The 14,115-nt window shown below is 45.0% G+C and overlaps 1 long non-coding RNA gene across 1 annotated transcript; it reads right to left on the reverse strand.

Moving 5' to 3' along the window:
- Positions 1 to 2,880: 2,880 nt before the first annotated feature.
- Positions 2,881 to 13,758, reverse strand: LOC311008023. Its single transcript, XR_014596470.1, has 4 exons — positions 13,612 to 13,758; positions 5,117 to 5,248; positions 4,548 to 4,653; positions 2,881 to 3,079 (listed from the first exon to the last, which is right to left on the reverse strand). It is a non-coding gene; the product is annotated as an uncharacterized lncRNA (long non-coding RNA).
- Between the last annotated feature and the right edge of the window lie 357 nt (positions 13,759 to 14,115).

Below are 14,115 nucleotides of genomic sequence, written 5' to 3' on the forward strand. Positions count from 1 at the left end.
ATTTTAGTATACCATTGAATGACTGAATAGCTTAAGCAACAAAACATTGTTTTTTTTTTCAAGGTGGTACTTAAAGCAGATATCAGCTTCACGGCCGTTTCGGCTAATGCTGCGTTCAAGGCAGGCTTTTGAAACCGTAAGTTACAGCTTCAAGTCACAACTACGACTTGGTAGCGTTCCAGGTAACCCGTAGCTCGTGTTTTTACCATCCTGTTGTCTGTGAAAGTTCCCTATAACGGCCACTCGTAACTTCCGACCCGTGAACTCGTACCAGATCGAACTGGTATGACTTCACAGGAAGGAAAAACACAAAGTACGAGTTTCTTTGAACGCACCATGAGTTAGCAGCCCCCGCCCTTGTCAGGCATCAATTGGTCCTCGTGCTACGTCACCACATTCACGCGCATCCCTTGGCTGCACACACAGCCCTTCATGCCGTTCTCTCTCCTCATTGGATAACACTTGTATCCCACAAGGAAAATTTTCTCCTCGGGTTACAGCAGAGCAGAGTGACGGAGAGACTCGTGTTTAGGCTGAAATACTTCATGTAAGTGATTGCTGACGGAAAATAGGACTATTTAGGACTTATATTAACAAAAACATTCCACTGATATCTGCTTTAACCAAGACCAACATGCAAATTATCTATTAATTCATTAATCGATATTTGATACAGATTTAAATGGTCTTTCCTGCCAATACACTATGATGATTACTGTAGTATTTAACTAGGCTACATAAATCACAGTAGCATAAACTGATTTGTTGAACGGACCAGGTGATGGGCTGACTGGTCCTGTCTAACTTCTGTGTACTGGGTGCCATTGTGCAGGGTGTTAAGGCAGCCTTCCTCCACTGCAGTCCCTATGGTCCTGGACCCTCTGGCTGGTGGGGTGGGCTGCTTTCAGCTGGGGGGGACTCAGCTGCTCCCACGAGAGGCATTTGACGCATTTGACACCAACAAGGTTTAACTTTAAAACCAGATTAAATCATGGTTTAAGTTTAAATTCTGTTGCACGTTAACTGTGTTTTAATCACATGAAGGTGTGTGTGTGTTTGTGTGTGTGTGTGTGTGTGTGACTGTAATCACATGAAACTGGCCCTAGAGTCTGTGTGTGTGTGTGTGTGACTGACTTGACACATAGTTAGTTAGTAGCTGCATCCTGTGTCAGTCTGATTTAGCTGTGTCTCTGTTTATAAACATTTAAACGAGCGCCAGGTGGATTGTTTATGAAGTTAACGAGCTCTGGCCTGAGGATCAAAGAGGTTACCACGGCGATAGGGGCCCCCGCAGGCTGAGACAGACAGAAACGTGGAGAAAAAGAGCCATTTTCTGCCTCTGCACCGGTCTCACATTTAGGCTTAGGGTGAGAAAACGGTAACTCCTATCAGAACAAAACACAGATCAACGTTGCTCTAAGGACTTACTGAAAATTTTGGTACGATTTGGTGTTTCTACAGTAAATATTTTGGCGACGCTGGCAGTTTTAAAACATCAGGCCGTTCTGCTTCTCTGTATATTTGTATTGGAGTCAATGAGGAGCAGAGACAGACGTGGCCGCACTTAGAGGCTCAGAGTTTAAATTCTGTAAGTCACTCTGATATTTTGAGCAGATGAGGAGATCGAGGATGAGCTCGTCTACAAACGTGGCGGAAATTATGTGTGTAGAGTGTAAATTGTGGCCGTTTGGAGTTTGGAAAGAGAAAAAATCTGGAGTTTTTCTGGCATCTCTCCCACTCTAACCGATGATGTCACGCACTCTGACACGAACATTCCGTGCAATACACACTCATTATAATCTCATAATTTCTCCAAAAATGATCATGGTCATTGAACAGGGATTGATCAAAAACTATATGACCTATCAAAACGTGGAGTAATACGCCAATACACAAGACGTGTGTCTACTGTTTAAAGTTTAAATGGAGTCTCTAGGTGAAAGTATGCCTGAGCAGTAGACGTTTGTTAAACTCCAATGATTGGTCTTTTTCGCTCTTTTTTTCCCGCCCGTCCCATTGACTTACATGACTTATGTCGCGAAAAATTCGTACACTGTTGAAAAAAGTAATAGCACACCGATCCCGATCGAACCGCACATTTTGATATATAACTAGAAAAAGCATTTCCAAGAATGGAAATGGTGTGACTGCTGATAGCAACTGAACGCTGTTGCAGAATTAGCAAATAGTGCAAGCAGTGATCACCTACTACTGCTCTGATCCCATATCTCTCCAGTTTCTGTAATAAAATTGCATGGTCAATAGTATCAAACGCTTTCTTTAGATCTATAAAAACACCCACTGCATACTTCTTGTCATCTATTGCACTTCTTAACTCCTCAACCAGTTCCATCAATGCCATCCCTGCTGAAAAATCCAGTAGAATACCATTAGAAAAAACCATTAGGAACCATTAGGTTCCTAATGGTCTAATGGGAATTGGAACCTCCATTAGGAACCATTAGGAAAACCATTAGGAACCATTAGGATATAAAACCATTAGGAACCATTAGGATATAAAACCATTAGGAAATAAACCATTAGGAACCATTAGGATATAAAACCATTAGAAACCTACTGGTCCCATTAGAATGTAATACCATTAGAAAGCTACTGGTTCCATTAGGAGCTAAAACCATTAGAAAACTGGTCCCATTAGGATCTAAAACTATTAGAAAAATGTTGAGAAACCTACTCCTGCAACAGAAATTATAGCAGAGTCCTAACACTGGGCACCAGAGACATGTCTATACATATGTGTAATTGTGTATGTATTCGGATATTTTCCCCTCCGAATTGGGAACAGGACATATGGGGCGTGACAACTCGTTGCAGTTTGTGATTTTAATTACATCATTTCAGAGCACGAACCATCAAACCATCATGAAGCAAGTAAAAACCTTAAAACATATTGAACATAAACAGACAAACATGGGAGAGAGACAGGGACACGGGAAGTGGGGTGTAGACAGCAGGACCCCCACTAAAAAAAACCTTCCAGCGTCCCTGGAGGGAGATGAAGTCAAGGGTCTGCAGGGATAGCAGTTTACTCCAAGTGCTGAGAGTCTTTTGGTTTTCCCTGGAGAGGAATAGAAAAAGACAAAAATATTCATATTTTAGTCAAAGTCTGACTTTCAAGAAAAAGGAATTTCAAGAACATTTCAAGACTTTAAGGGGGAGTTTTTGCTCCAGTACAAAGCGAGGGACTGCAGGTCCAAATCTTGTTGAATATAATTCAAGCTGCAAAACTGAGTTATGTTGTATTTTTATGTGCCATGACAAATAAACATTCTAGTCTCAGGGGTGCAAACTCATCAGCGGTAAAAAAGGTGAGAAGATACCGACCCCCAAACAAAACAAAACAACTTTAAAGGTGAATTTACAGTCAATTTTAGCATGATACTAGGGTCCAGATTTACTCAGGTTAGCACAGCTTTTGCTCCTGTTAAACCTGCACAAGCTGTCTCTCTGTGTTTGGTTTTGAAACATGTGAAGGGGGAAACATTTATTTATTGATGTAATGTGTTTTCTGTACGTAGGCTATGCTCCGAGGCAGCGCTGCTCTTTCTGTCCAATAACACACATGAAGCTTAAAAATGCCATAGGCTACATAAAACATATTAAGTGGCAATATGTATTTAAAAGATGTTCAAGTAAACGGTTCGGTTCACGGTTTTGTGGTCATGGTTTTCGGTTCGGTTTCGTATACTTTGATCGTTGGGAAAATCAATCGTGTCTTGTATATTCAAGTTAAAACTTAAAGAATGAGGCAGTCTGACATCTGATACATCATTGTGACAGTCTGAGGTTAAACGTAGGACAGTCTGGCAGCAAGAGAGGAGACATTGATAGTTCCAACATGTTTTAATTTATTGGGCAAAGAAAGTTATCTAACAAATGCTAAGAACAATTAGATATTCACTGAAATATATAACCTATATTTATTAATTGTGGTTCTTACAAAAATTATATCTTATAAAATATAAAAGCTAAAAGGTCTCTTAAAGCTCTGCCCCTTTAATTAGTGCATACAAAATAATTCAACTTTAGCCTACTACTTTACTTTTACAACCACATTATTTACCAGCAACATAAAGTGAAACAGAGGCAGAGGTGTCCTGCCACAGTCAGTCAACCTCCTCCTCCTCCTCCTCCTCCTGCTGCTGCTGCTCCTGCTGCACAGGTCGCGCTGCAGCCTAATAAATGCTAAACGCGCTAATCGCTAATTGGTCGCGATTCTTCTTCTTGTTTACCCATAGCACCCATGCTACAGGGCAGATTCAATCTTAGCACAGGCATGTTTTGATGTAGCACGTGCGACATATAAGTCGCCTTAGTTTGTATGAAAAGTGAAGCTTCAGGTGTGTATTGTTGGACAGAAGAGCAGCGCTGCCACCACTTGTTTTCATCCAGATAAGGTGCACGCGCCTTAAAGAGACAGGTGCATTGCCTCGCCTCGCCTCGCCGCGAATTTCGCCGAAAGGTGACAAGTTTGCACCCCTGTAGTCTGCATCCCAACTATCACTTTAAGATACGTTTTCACTTACCATAGTTGGTGTCCTTAGTGTCTGGGTGCATCTTCTAGCACTGGCTATGCTGGACCTTCACGTGAGCCTCAATGGAGGATGGGTCCTCGCCACGAACGCTTGATGCCTTATGAGAGTTTTGAGAGAGAGAGGGGGGGGGTTATTTTATTTAGCCTTTATTTAACCAGGTAAAAGACCCGTTGAGATCGAGATCTCATTTTCAAGGGCGACCTGGCCAAGAGGGCAGCAGCACACGTCGTCAACATTATAAATTACAAAATACATTACAATATACATTACAATATTACATTATATTAAATAGGGCCATGTTACAATAGAGGTTAAAACAAAAAGTGCAGGGAGCAGGAGGTCAAGGTGACAAGGTTGGTCAGCAAAGGCACCGCTCAAATGATTTTTGTTGTCGGACCTTTAAGAAGAAATACACATCTGACTTGTCTGATGTGCACCACTGACTTTGGACATGTTTCTCTGGCTGGTTCTTGCAGGTTCTAACTTTTGACTTTAAAGCTTCCTTAAAAACATATAAACATAACTCAGGAAAGCTCTGAAAGCATCATACACACGCTCACCTTGAAGTGACTGGCTCCTTGAGATTGTTGATGAATTAACTGAATTTGATCTGCTTTTTTCAATGATCCTTTAAATGGGCACCATGGTGTCTGGGAGGCCTCACTCAACTGTTACACCATCCACATCATTATCTGAAAAAAGTAAACAGAGGGAAATGAAATGGCTGCACACTTGACAAGGAAAGCAGTCAAGATAAACTCAGATAATTTAACTTAACTAGGGAGATATTTCTAGCTTGTCCCTAACCCAAAGCATGTCTTAGCTGTGATAAATAAAATTCAGTAACATTCAGTGTTTCCTCCATCATATAGATCAACAGTTTGAGAACCTACAGCCCATGTCAAAAATAATAACACAGTTCAACATTGGACGATTTAACTGTTAGGCTAACCTCCAGCTGATACAGAGAACACTCATCTGGCGCTGATCAGCCGTTGCAGCGCAGGTGTGTTTTATAACAGCAAAAAAAAAAAAAAAAAAAGTCGATGTTTTTACCTCATCGGTTAAGGAGCGTTGGTTATCGGTCATAAAAAAAGTGCATCTAAGTTTACTACTTCACTCTCTCTCTCTCTCACACACACACACACACACACACACACACACACACACACACACACACACACACACACACACACACACACACACACACAGCCATGCAGTCAATCAGGCAGCAGGCTGAAAAGCATTCAGGGCAGGACTGTGTGCGAGCTGGCTGGCTAGTGGAGCTGAGGAAACAGACGCTGATCGACGGCAGAGAGCTTCGTCGATCGAGCTGATGGAAGGACTGTGAATGAGAGACAAATAGCAACGGCTCGTTGGAGGTAAAGGACGACACGCTGCCTCCCACGGAACCAGAGAAATACTGCAGCCACGCTGTGTGTCGGGACCAGGACCACACCGCCTTCCTCACTACACGTCCTCTCACCCCCTCCCCTTCCCCTCTCCCTTCCACTGCCTGAGCCCAATCATTGAGGTGAAGTAAACGTTTAAAGACTCTTTTAAAGACTTTATACTCCCTATCCCCCTTGCCACCAGCGTCCATTATTTTTAGGAAGTTTGAACAATTTTCCCTGTTAAAAATAAACTTCCTTTGTCTGGAACTTACCTGTCTCTGTCTGTTCATCTGTGTGCCAGAGAAAAAGAAGTAAACCTGTGACACTTTTTGGCGTTGTTGGCAGGATCTCTGGTATATAGAGATTGCCAAGACACGTGACCAACTGGGCGGCAACGTCATCAGAAACGCAAAGGATTGTGGGTATCTTTGGCCAATTTCCCCCGATCTACATAGCGCGCTAGACACGGGACGATTGATACACAGCGATTTCCTCGAAAACCACACAAGCTTGAACCGTCAGATTTTGTCACTATGTTCAGCACTCAACACCGACCAATCCTGGGAAAGCTTGTGAAATTACGTCACGCCATTCAAAAGTTATTAGCGCGAACCTGTTTTTGACTACGGAAAGTAAAATGTTAGGTGCTGTAGTTTTTTTGTGACCAAAAGTTGTATTGTGTGTTTCATGCAATAATAATATGACCTAACAACAGATGAATTCGTACATAAACAGGTCCTAATGTATGCAATGTCATAGTTTTGAAGTTTAGAGGCAAAACAGGTTGAAGTGTCAGTAGTCGCTGCAGGGACGATTGATACAGCTGTTTCAAATGTCCCTCACGCCACCGTGCGTAGTGACTGTGGTCACATTGCGCGATCAATATCTGTATATAAATCACCAAATTAATACCCTAACTGTTTTGCAATGAACAACAACCGATTTTAATGAACAACATGTATTTTTAATAAACACCACATATTTTTAATGTTCGTGTTTATGACGTGAATCAACAGATATTCAGCAAAGTGAGGGGAAAATGCCGAGGGTAAAATGACAATATGTTCAACTGTGTATCCATAAACATGACTCAGGACAGGGAAATAAGTAAATGAAATGAAAATGCAGTTGTCCAACAACTCGTACAAAAGAAGAAAGGCGAGTTTAATCGAAATGCGGATCTTGACAATTACGCACGGGACAAAAATATTTATTTGACCTATTTATATTGTGAGAAATTATGTGACATTTTGGCAATAACTAGTACACTAGTATGTTGTCTGATATGCTGCATAAAAACGAGAGTAATGTCAGTAGTTTCTGTTTAAAACATGCTGTTTCAACCGTCCCTCCTCTGTGTCTCAAACGACCCGCATAGGTGGGGCGTTTGAAACAAATGTCAACTTACGTTCAAAGTTATAAAACAGCGCGATCATCCAACATATGTGTTAAAAAGAGAATACACATGTGAGTTGTTGATCACATGATAAAAATGTTTGTGTACATAACGTCATCTTTGAAAAAGACGTCTAAATGAAAAGTGTATCAATCGACCCGGCGCTCCCCTAAATAATAACAAAAGTACAATAAAAAAACAGAATTAACTGGCACAATGCAGCGGGCAAAGGGAAACAACAAAGAACCATACCGCCTAAAACTAAATCCAGCCGCAAAGAAACGATACGAGGACAAAATAAAGACAATCAAAGGGCTGGATCCCTATGAACATAAGGTGTGGTCCGCTGACATTAACCTGCTGCCCAACTTTCCATGCTGGTAAACAAAAAAACGAAAGTCCATTGCGGATCTTTTTGCCCTGTCTATCGTGCGAACGACTGTTGCAATTCACAACACAGCAGGTTGACGGCATCTTCAAACCAGAGCAGTAGATATTTGAAACTGGCGTTCTTGCCTCCACAAATTCAAAGTCTGGCGCATTTGTTTGTGCCATAGATTCCCACAATGCTTTGCGTTCCCCGCCGGGAATACGTCATGATGACGACACGCTGGCAATCTCTATAGGTGTACAGTCATGAGTAATGAAAATCCAGCAGCAGCAGAGCCTGGGCCAGCTGCTTTTAATTCAATGTGGCCCTGGTTCATGGGGGTACCCTGGGCTCCAAAGTTTAATGGCAAGACCAGTGGACTTGAATATGGAGGCTGGGCCAGTCAGATGAAAGCCCTTCTTAGGGCTCAGAATCTCACAGAACAACAGAAAATTGATTTTATTCTTAGTGCTATAGAGGGGGACGCTAAAAGGGAGATTCAGCTACTCAATGAGGACGCTACAAATACAGCTGATAAAATATTTGAATCTTTAAACAGATTGTATGGCAGGAATCCATCTACTGCTGACCTAAGGGCAAAATTTTTTAACATTAGACAGGGCAGTGGGGAACCATTGAGCGATTTTAGTCTGCGTATCAGAGAGGCTTTCCAGCAGTGGAGAGCAGCAGAACCAAATGGATCCGCCAACCAAGAGGCTACTTTGAGAGACCAAATCCTTGTCAGCCTACAGGCCGGACCAATAAAAAAAGAGCTCCAAAGGCAAGTACGCCGAAATCCTGTCATGACTTGTTCTGAGTTGTTTCAGGAAGCGAAGGAATTGGAGAAAGAAGGCTGGGGTGATGATTGTGAAGGACAGTCCCATCAAGTCACCACAATGCCCCCTACTGATGACTTCACCAAATGGAAAGATGAAACCAAGGCAGAACTGGTAAGACTAGTCACAGAGCTGGGAAATTCCCTGAAAGAGGAACTGAAGAACAGCAGACAGACCCCAGTCCAGACAGAAAGAGCCCTCGAACAGGCCCGCCTTCGGCGCCCACTTGCACGCCCCCGTTGGGATGAACAGGGACGCCCAATTTGCTTGCATTGTGGACAACCTGGGCACTTCCGTCGAGACTGCTCTCAGCGCCATCAGGTCCAGGCACCTTTAAACTCCCAAGTCCGGCCACTGTAGGGCGAGTGGACGGAGAACAACAAAATGGAGCACCATCGAAGCCCTCTTTCGTCGGAGAATGTCCAACAGTCGAGGTCACAGCTGGGGGAAAGACCATCCCTTGCCTCCTCGATACTGGATCCCAGGTAACCCTTTTTAGTGAAGCCTTTTTTAAAAGACATTATAAAGACCAACAGGCAGAAGGCAAAGAAACCATTAATTGGTTAAAGTTGAAAGCAGCAAATGGACTATGCATTCCTTATGTAGGCTATGTAGTATTGGATTTTAAAGTTGGGGGTATGGAAATCTCACAACGAGGAGTATTGATTGTATCGGATGACTGTATGGGGCCTGAACATGGATTGCTGGGGATGAATGCAATTGGGACAGTGTGGGAGACTGTTAATGGTGGGGGACACCCTGGATTACAAGTTTTTAAATCTGCTGTTCCTTCCCACTCACGCTGTGAATGGGACAGAGTATTCGCCTGTTGTCAGAGAGCCACGGTGGTGGGCCCCACAGAAGACCAACCAGTCACCGCCCGGCTGACCAAACAACAGCCAGTCACAGTGCCACCAGAGACTGAGATGGTGTTGTGGACACAGGTTCCTGGGGATACTGGTAAGGCCACATATACCGCTTTGGTGGAGAGGATGGATGAGGAGACAACATGGCAAGTGGCACATACAGTGGTTGAAGTGGTGAAAAATAAAATCCCCATACGTGTGTGTAATCCTCACCCTTACCCTATCGAGATCCCACAACGTCAATCACTAGCAAAAGTCTGTCGCATCTTACCTGACCAAATCTATGCTAATGAGTTTGTGTTACAGGAGCAGACAAATGGGGAAGTGGAGGTGAAGGTGAGAGCTGTGCAGGAACTGGCAGAGGATAACACTGCAGGAGACCTTCCCCAGTGTCCCCACCTCCCACAGCAACAACAGGACAGAGGTGGAGGTGTGTGTTTGCCGAGGATGAGGAGGACTTTGGGCAAACAGAGGCCGTCCTACATCAGATTCCTACAGGTAATGCACCTCCCTCCCGAGAACGATATCGGCCTGTACCTCCTAGTCTCTACCAAGAGCTACGATCCCTACTACAGAGCATGCTGCAAAGAGGAGTTGTTCGAGAGAGCAGTAGCCCATGGGCAGCCCCAGTGGTCTTGGTTAAAAAGAAATCAGGAGCCTGGAGATTCTGCGTGGACTACCGTCGTCTCAATGCCCTCACCCACAAGGATGCCTATCCCCTCCCCCGCATCGAAGAAGCCCTGACCACACTAAACCAAGCCGAGTGGTACTCTACTCTTGATCTTGCCAGTGGATACTGGCAGGTTAAGATGGCCCCTGCAGACAGAGAGAAAACAGCCTTTACGACTCCCTTAGGGCTGTATGAGTTTGAAAGAATGCCAGTTGGACTCTGTAATGCCCCTGCGACCTTTCAGAGGCTGATGCAACGCTGCCTCGGATCACAGGTAAATGACTCTCTGCTCATATATCTTGATGATATAATTGTTTACTCTGGATCCTTTGATATGCACTTAACCCATTTGGATAGAGTGTTTCAGAAACTCCACGAACATGGACTGAAGTTGCAGCCTAAGAAATGCACCTTGTTCCAGACTGAGGTGAATTACCTGGGACATGTGGTTGGCCAACAAGGAGTGTCTCCAAACCCTGACAGGATTAAAGCAGTACAGGATTGGCCACCGCCCTCCACTGTAAAACAGGTGCGCTCCTTCCTTGGATTTGTGGGTTATTATAGAAGGTTTATTCCTTCTTTTGCCAAGATTGCTGCCCCTTTGCATGCACTCACACATGGTACCAAACAGCTGGGGTCCAAGAGCCAACCAGTTGAATGGACACCCAGCTGCCAAAAAGCCTTCGAAGACCTGAAGAAGATGATGGTGAGTGCTCCTATTCTTGCCTATGCAGATTACAAGCTACCCTTTAAATTATATACTGATGCTAGCTTTGAGGGGTTGGGTGCAGTACTCTCCCAGGTACAAGGAGAAAAGGAGAGAGTTATAGCCTACGCAAGTCGAACTCTGAGCCCAAATGAGCGGAATGATAAAAACTACAGTTCATTCAAATTGGAACTACTTGCACTGAAGTGGGCTATAACCGAGAAATTCAAGGACTATTTGTGGGGGGCACAGCTCACCGTGTTCACCGATAATAATCCCTTGGTCCATTTGAACACTGCTAATCTGGGGGCTGCTGAGCAAAGATGGGTGGCACAATTGGCTAACTATGATTTTGTTGTGAAATATCGCCCAGGGAAGGAGAACAACAATGCAGACGCCCTGTCACGGAGGCCCCAGGAACCAAAATGCCACGTCATGGCTGTGGATACAGAGGATGGCACATCAGGTGAACTCCAGCAATGGACGGGACGCCAGCAGGAAGACCCCACTTTAAGATATGTTATAACCCTGGTACAACAAGGTAAACCATTGGAACACATTGAAAGGCCAAACAGAAAACTATTAACACCTTATACTAAATGCTTGTCCCAGCTAAGGATAAATGATGGTCTGCTCATGAGGTTCATGGAGGAAGGTGGAACAAGTGAACTGTGTACACAGATTGTCGTACCCCCAGGATGGAGGAGGTTGGTGTGGAAGGAATACCACGAGGCAGCCGGCCACATGGCAGGAGCCAAAACCATGTCCCTCTTGAGGCGGAGGTTCTACTGGCCCGGGCAGGGGGAAGACGTTCATAGATGGTCAACTGAATGTGAGTACTGCCGGTCACAGAGATCACAGCCAGAGGTGAGGGCCCCGTTGAAGTCTGTTGTCACTTCTTATCCTATGGAAATACTAGCAATAGACTATTTGTCCCTGGGGAGAGACGGTGACGTATATCCAAACATCCTAGTGGCCACAGATGTTTTCTCAAGGTTTGCATGGGCAATGCCAACCAGGGGCCAAACTGCTATAACAACAGCTAAGATGCTTTGGCAGCACGTCATCCAGCCATTTGGGTGCCCAGAGAGGATACACTCAGACCGTGGAGCTGCATTTGAGTCCTCAGTAATGGCAGAACTGTGTAAGATGTACGGAGCCCGGAAGAGCCGAACAACCCCTTACCATCCTCAAGGAAATGGTTCTGTGGAAAGATTCAATCAGACACTACTCACAATGCTGAGTTCCTTAGAGGGGGAGGGACAGACACAATGGCCCCAGAAACTGCCAGAATTAGTACATGCTTATAATAACTTTGTGCATGAATCTACTGGCCTGTCTCCTTTTTTTGTGATGTTTGGCAGGCATGCCCGTCTCCCGGTGGATGTGATGATGGGCGCCAGCACGGCCACAGAAGGAGCCACACCGAGAGGGTGGACACAAACCCACCACAAAACCCTGCTCTGGGCATATGAAACTGTTGCAAAACATGCCCAAAAGAGACAAAAGAGGGACCAGCAGCGACACAATCAAAGACAGCAAGCTCTACCACTCTTACCTGGAGAGAGGGTCCTCATCAGGAACTTCCGTTGGAGAGCCCAAGGGAAATTGGCGCCCCGATGGGTACGGGAGCCTTTTGTGGTGATTGCAGCCCTCTCTCCTGATGACCTTGTATATAGGATCCGGCCAGAAGGCCGCGACGGGCCAGAGAAAACCATTCAACGCAATAACCTGAGGCACTGTTCATACCCCATAGAAGAACCACCCCCTGAAACAGGACAGCTACAGGACAGATCAGTGGTGAGTAGGCCCCCCCTGATGCTTCCTTTTAGGCCTCAGTGGATGCCAATACAAGACCAGGCTGCAGGGGGTCAGCCAGCTGAACAGTTACAGCCACCAGGACCAGCAGTGCAGGAGCCTAGAGCAGCACGGATGCAAGAAGTCCAAATTCCAGCAGAACAACTGGGCCCACACATAGACAGTCCACCGCGCAGGTCCACACGGACAAATCTGGGGGTTAGGCCTGCCAGATTTCGTGAGTAGAAGCCAGTTGTCGGGACGACAACGGGTAAAGTTGGGGGGAGTGTCACAAAGCCAAGAAGAGACTCTTTTTGTGTGTGTATTATTCACTAGTGTGTTGTTTTGCATTTTTTTTTGTGTGATTTCACTTTGTTCTGAGTTTCTCTTCACTGCTCAGAAGGACCTCCCCATCACACCTGCAGCGAGTTGCCAATTACTGTGCCATGCAGTCAATCAGGCAGCAGGCTGAAAAGCATTCAGGGCAGGACTGTGTGCGAGCTGGCTGGCTAGTGGAGCTGAGGAAACAGACGCTGATCGACGGCAGAGAGCTTCGTCGATCGAGCTGATGGAAGGACTGTGAATGAGAGACAAATAGCAACGGCTCGTTGGAGGTAAAGGACGACACACTGCCTCCCACGGAACCAGAGAAATACTGCAGCCACGCTGTGTGTCGGGACCAGGACCACACCGCCTTCCTCACTACACGTCCTCTCACCCCCTCCCCTTCCCCTCTCCCTTCCACTGCCTGAGCCCAATCATTGAGGTGAAGTAAACGTTTAAAGACTCTTTTAAAGACTTTATACTCCCTATCCCCCTTGCCACCAGCGTCCATTATTTTTAGGAAGTTTGAACAATTTTCCCTGTTAAAAATAAACTTCCTTTGTCTGGAACTTACCTGTCTCTGTCTGTTCATCTGTGTGCCAGAGAAAAAGAAGTAAACCTGTGACACTAACGCTAACGCTAACGTTTTGTCAACGGACATGACACTCCGTTTAAATTTAAGTTTAGTACCGGTACCTCTGAATCTCTGGGCTTCCTCTCCGGTCACCACGCCTGTATCACGCATCCTTTTTCATAGTTCTTCCATCAAAAGGACAGGGAGCCGTTGCTCTGGTTCCTTCTCCTCCAGCCGTTGTCGAAGTGCGAAAATCCCCGGAGATCGTTGGGTTTTCAACTGCCTAATCCAACAGCCAATCACAGTGACGCTGCATGTTCGATGCACCAATCAAAAGTCGAGCTGGCAAAAGTCCCCCAGCAACAGGCTAGCAACAGGCAGAGAGCAACCCCCCTCCCTCTCCTCCCCCCCCACCCCCCCCACTCTCCCCCTATAAATTCACATTTATCTGCGTTTTGCCTGTCAGGTCGCAGATAGTTGAATTTACTCGTATTTGACCACATGTGTGTTGATTTTAATTTTCGTATAGTCAGTATTGAATCAAAATTACAAAATTGACTGGATAATTGTATCAACTTTGCTTCATATTTGCTCAGAAAAATATTTTATATCTAAGTTAAAATCTA

This window comes from Trachurus trachurus, assembly GCF_905171665.1.
Source record: "Trachurus trachurus genome assembly, contig: scaffold_85_arrow_ctg1, whole genome shotgun sequence".
In the NCBI taxonomy this organism is placed as follows: Eukaryota; Metazoa; Chordata; class Actinopteri; order Carangiformes; family Carangidae; genus Trachurus; species Trachurus trachurus.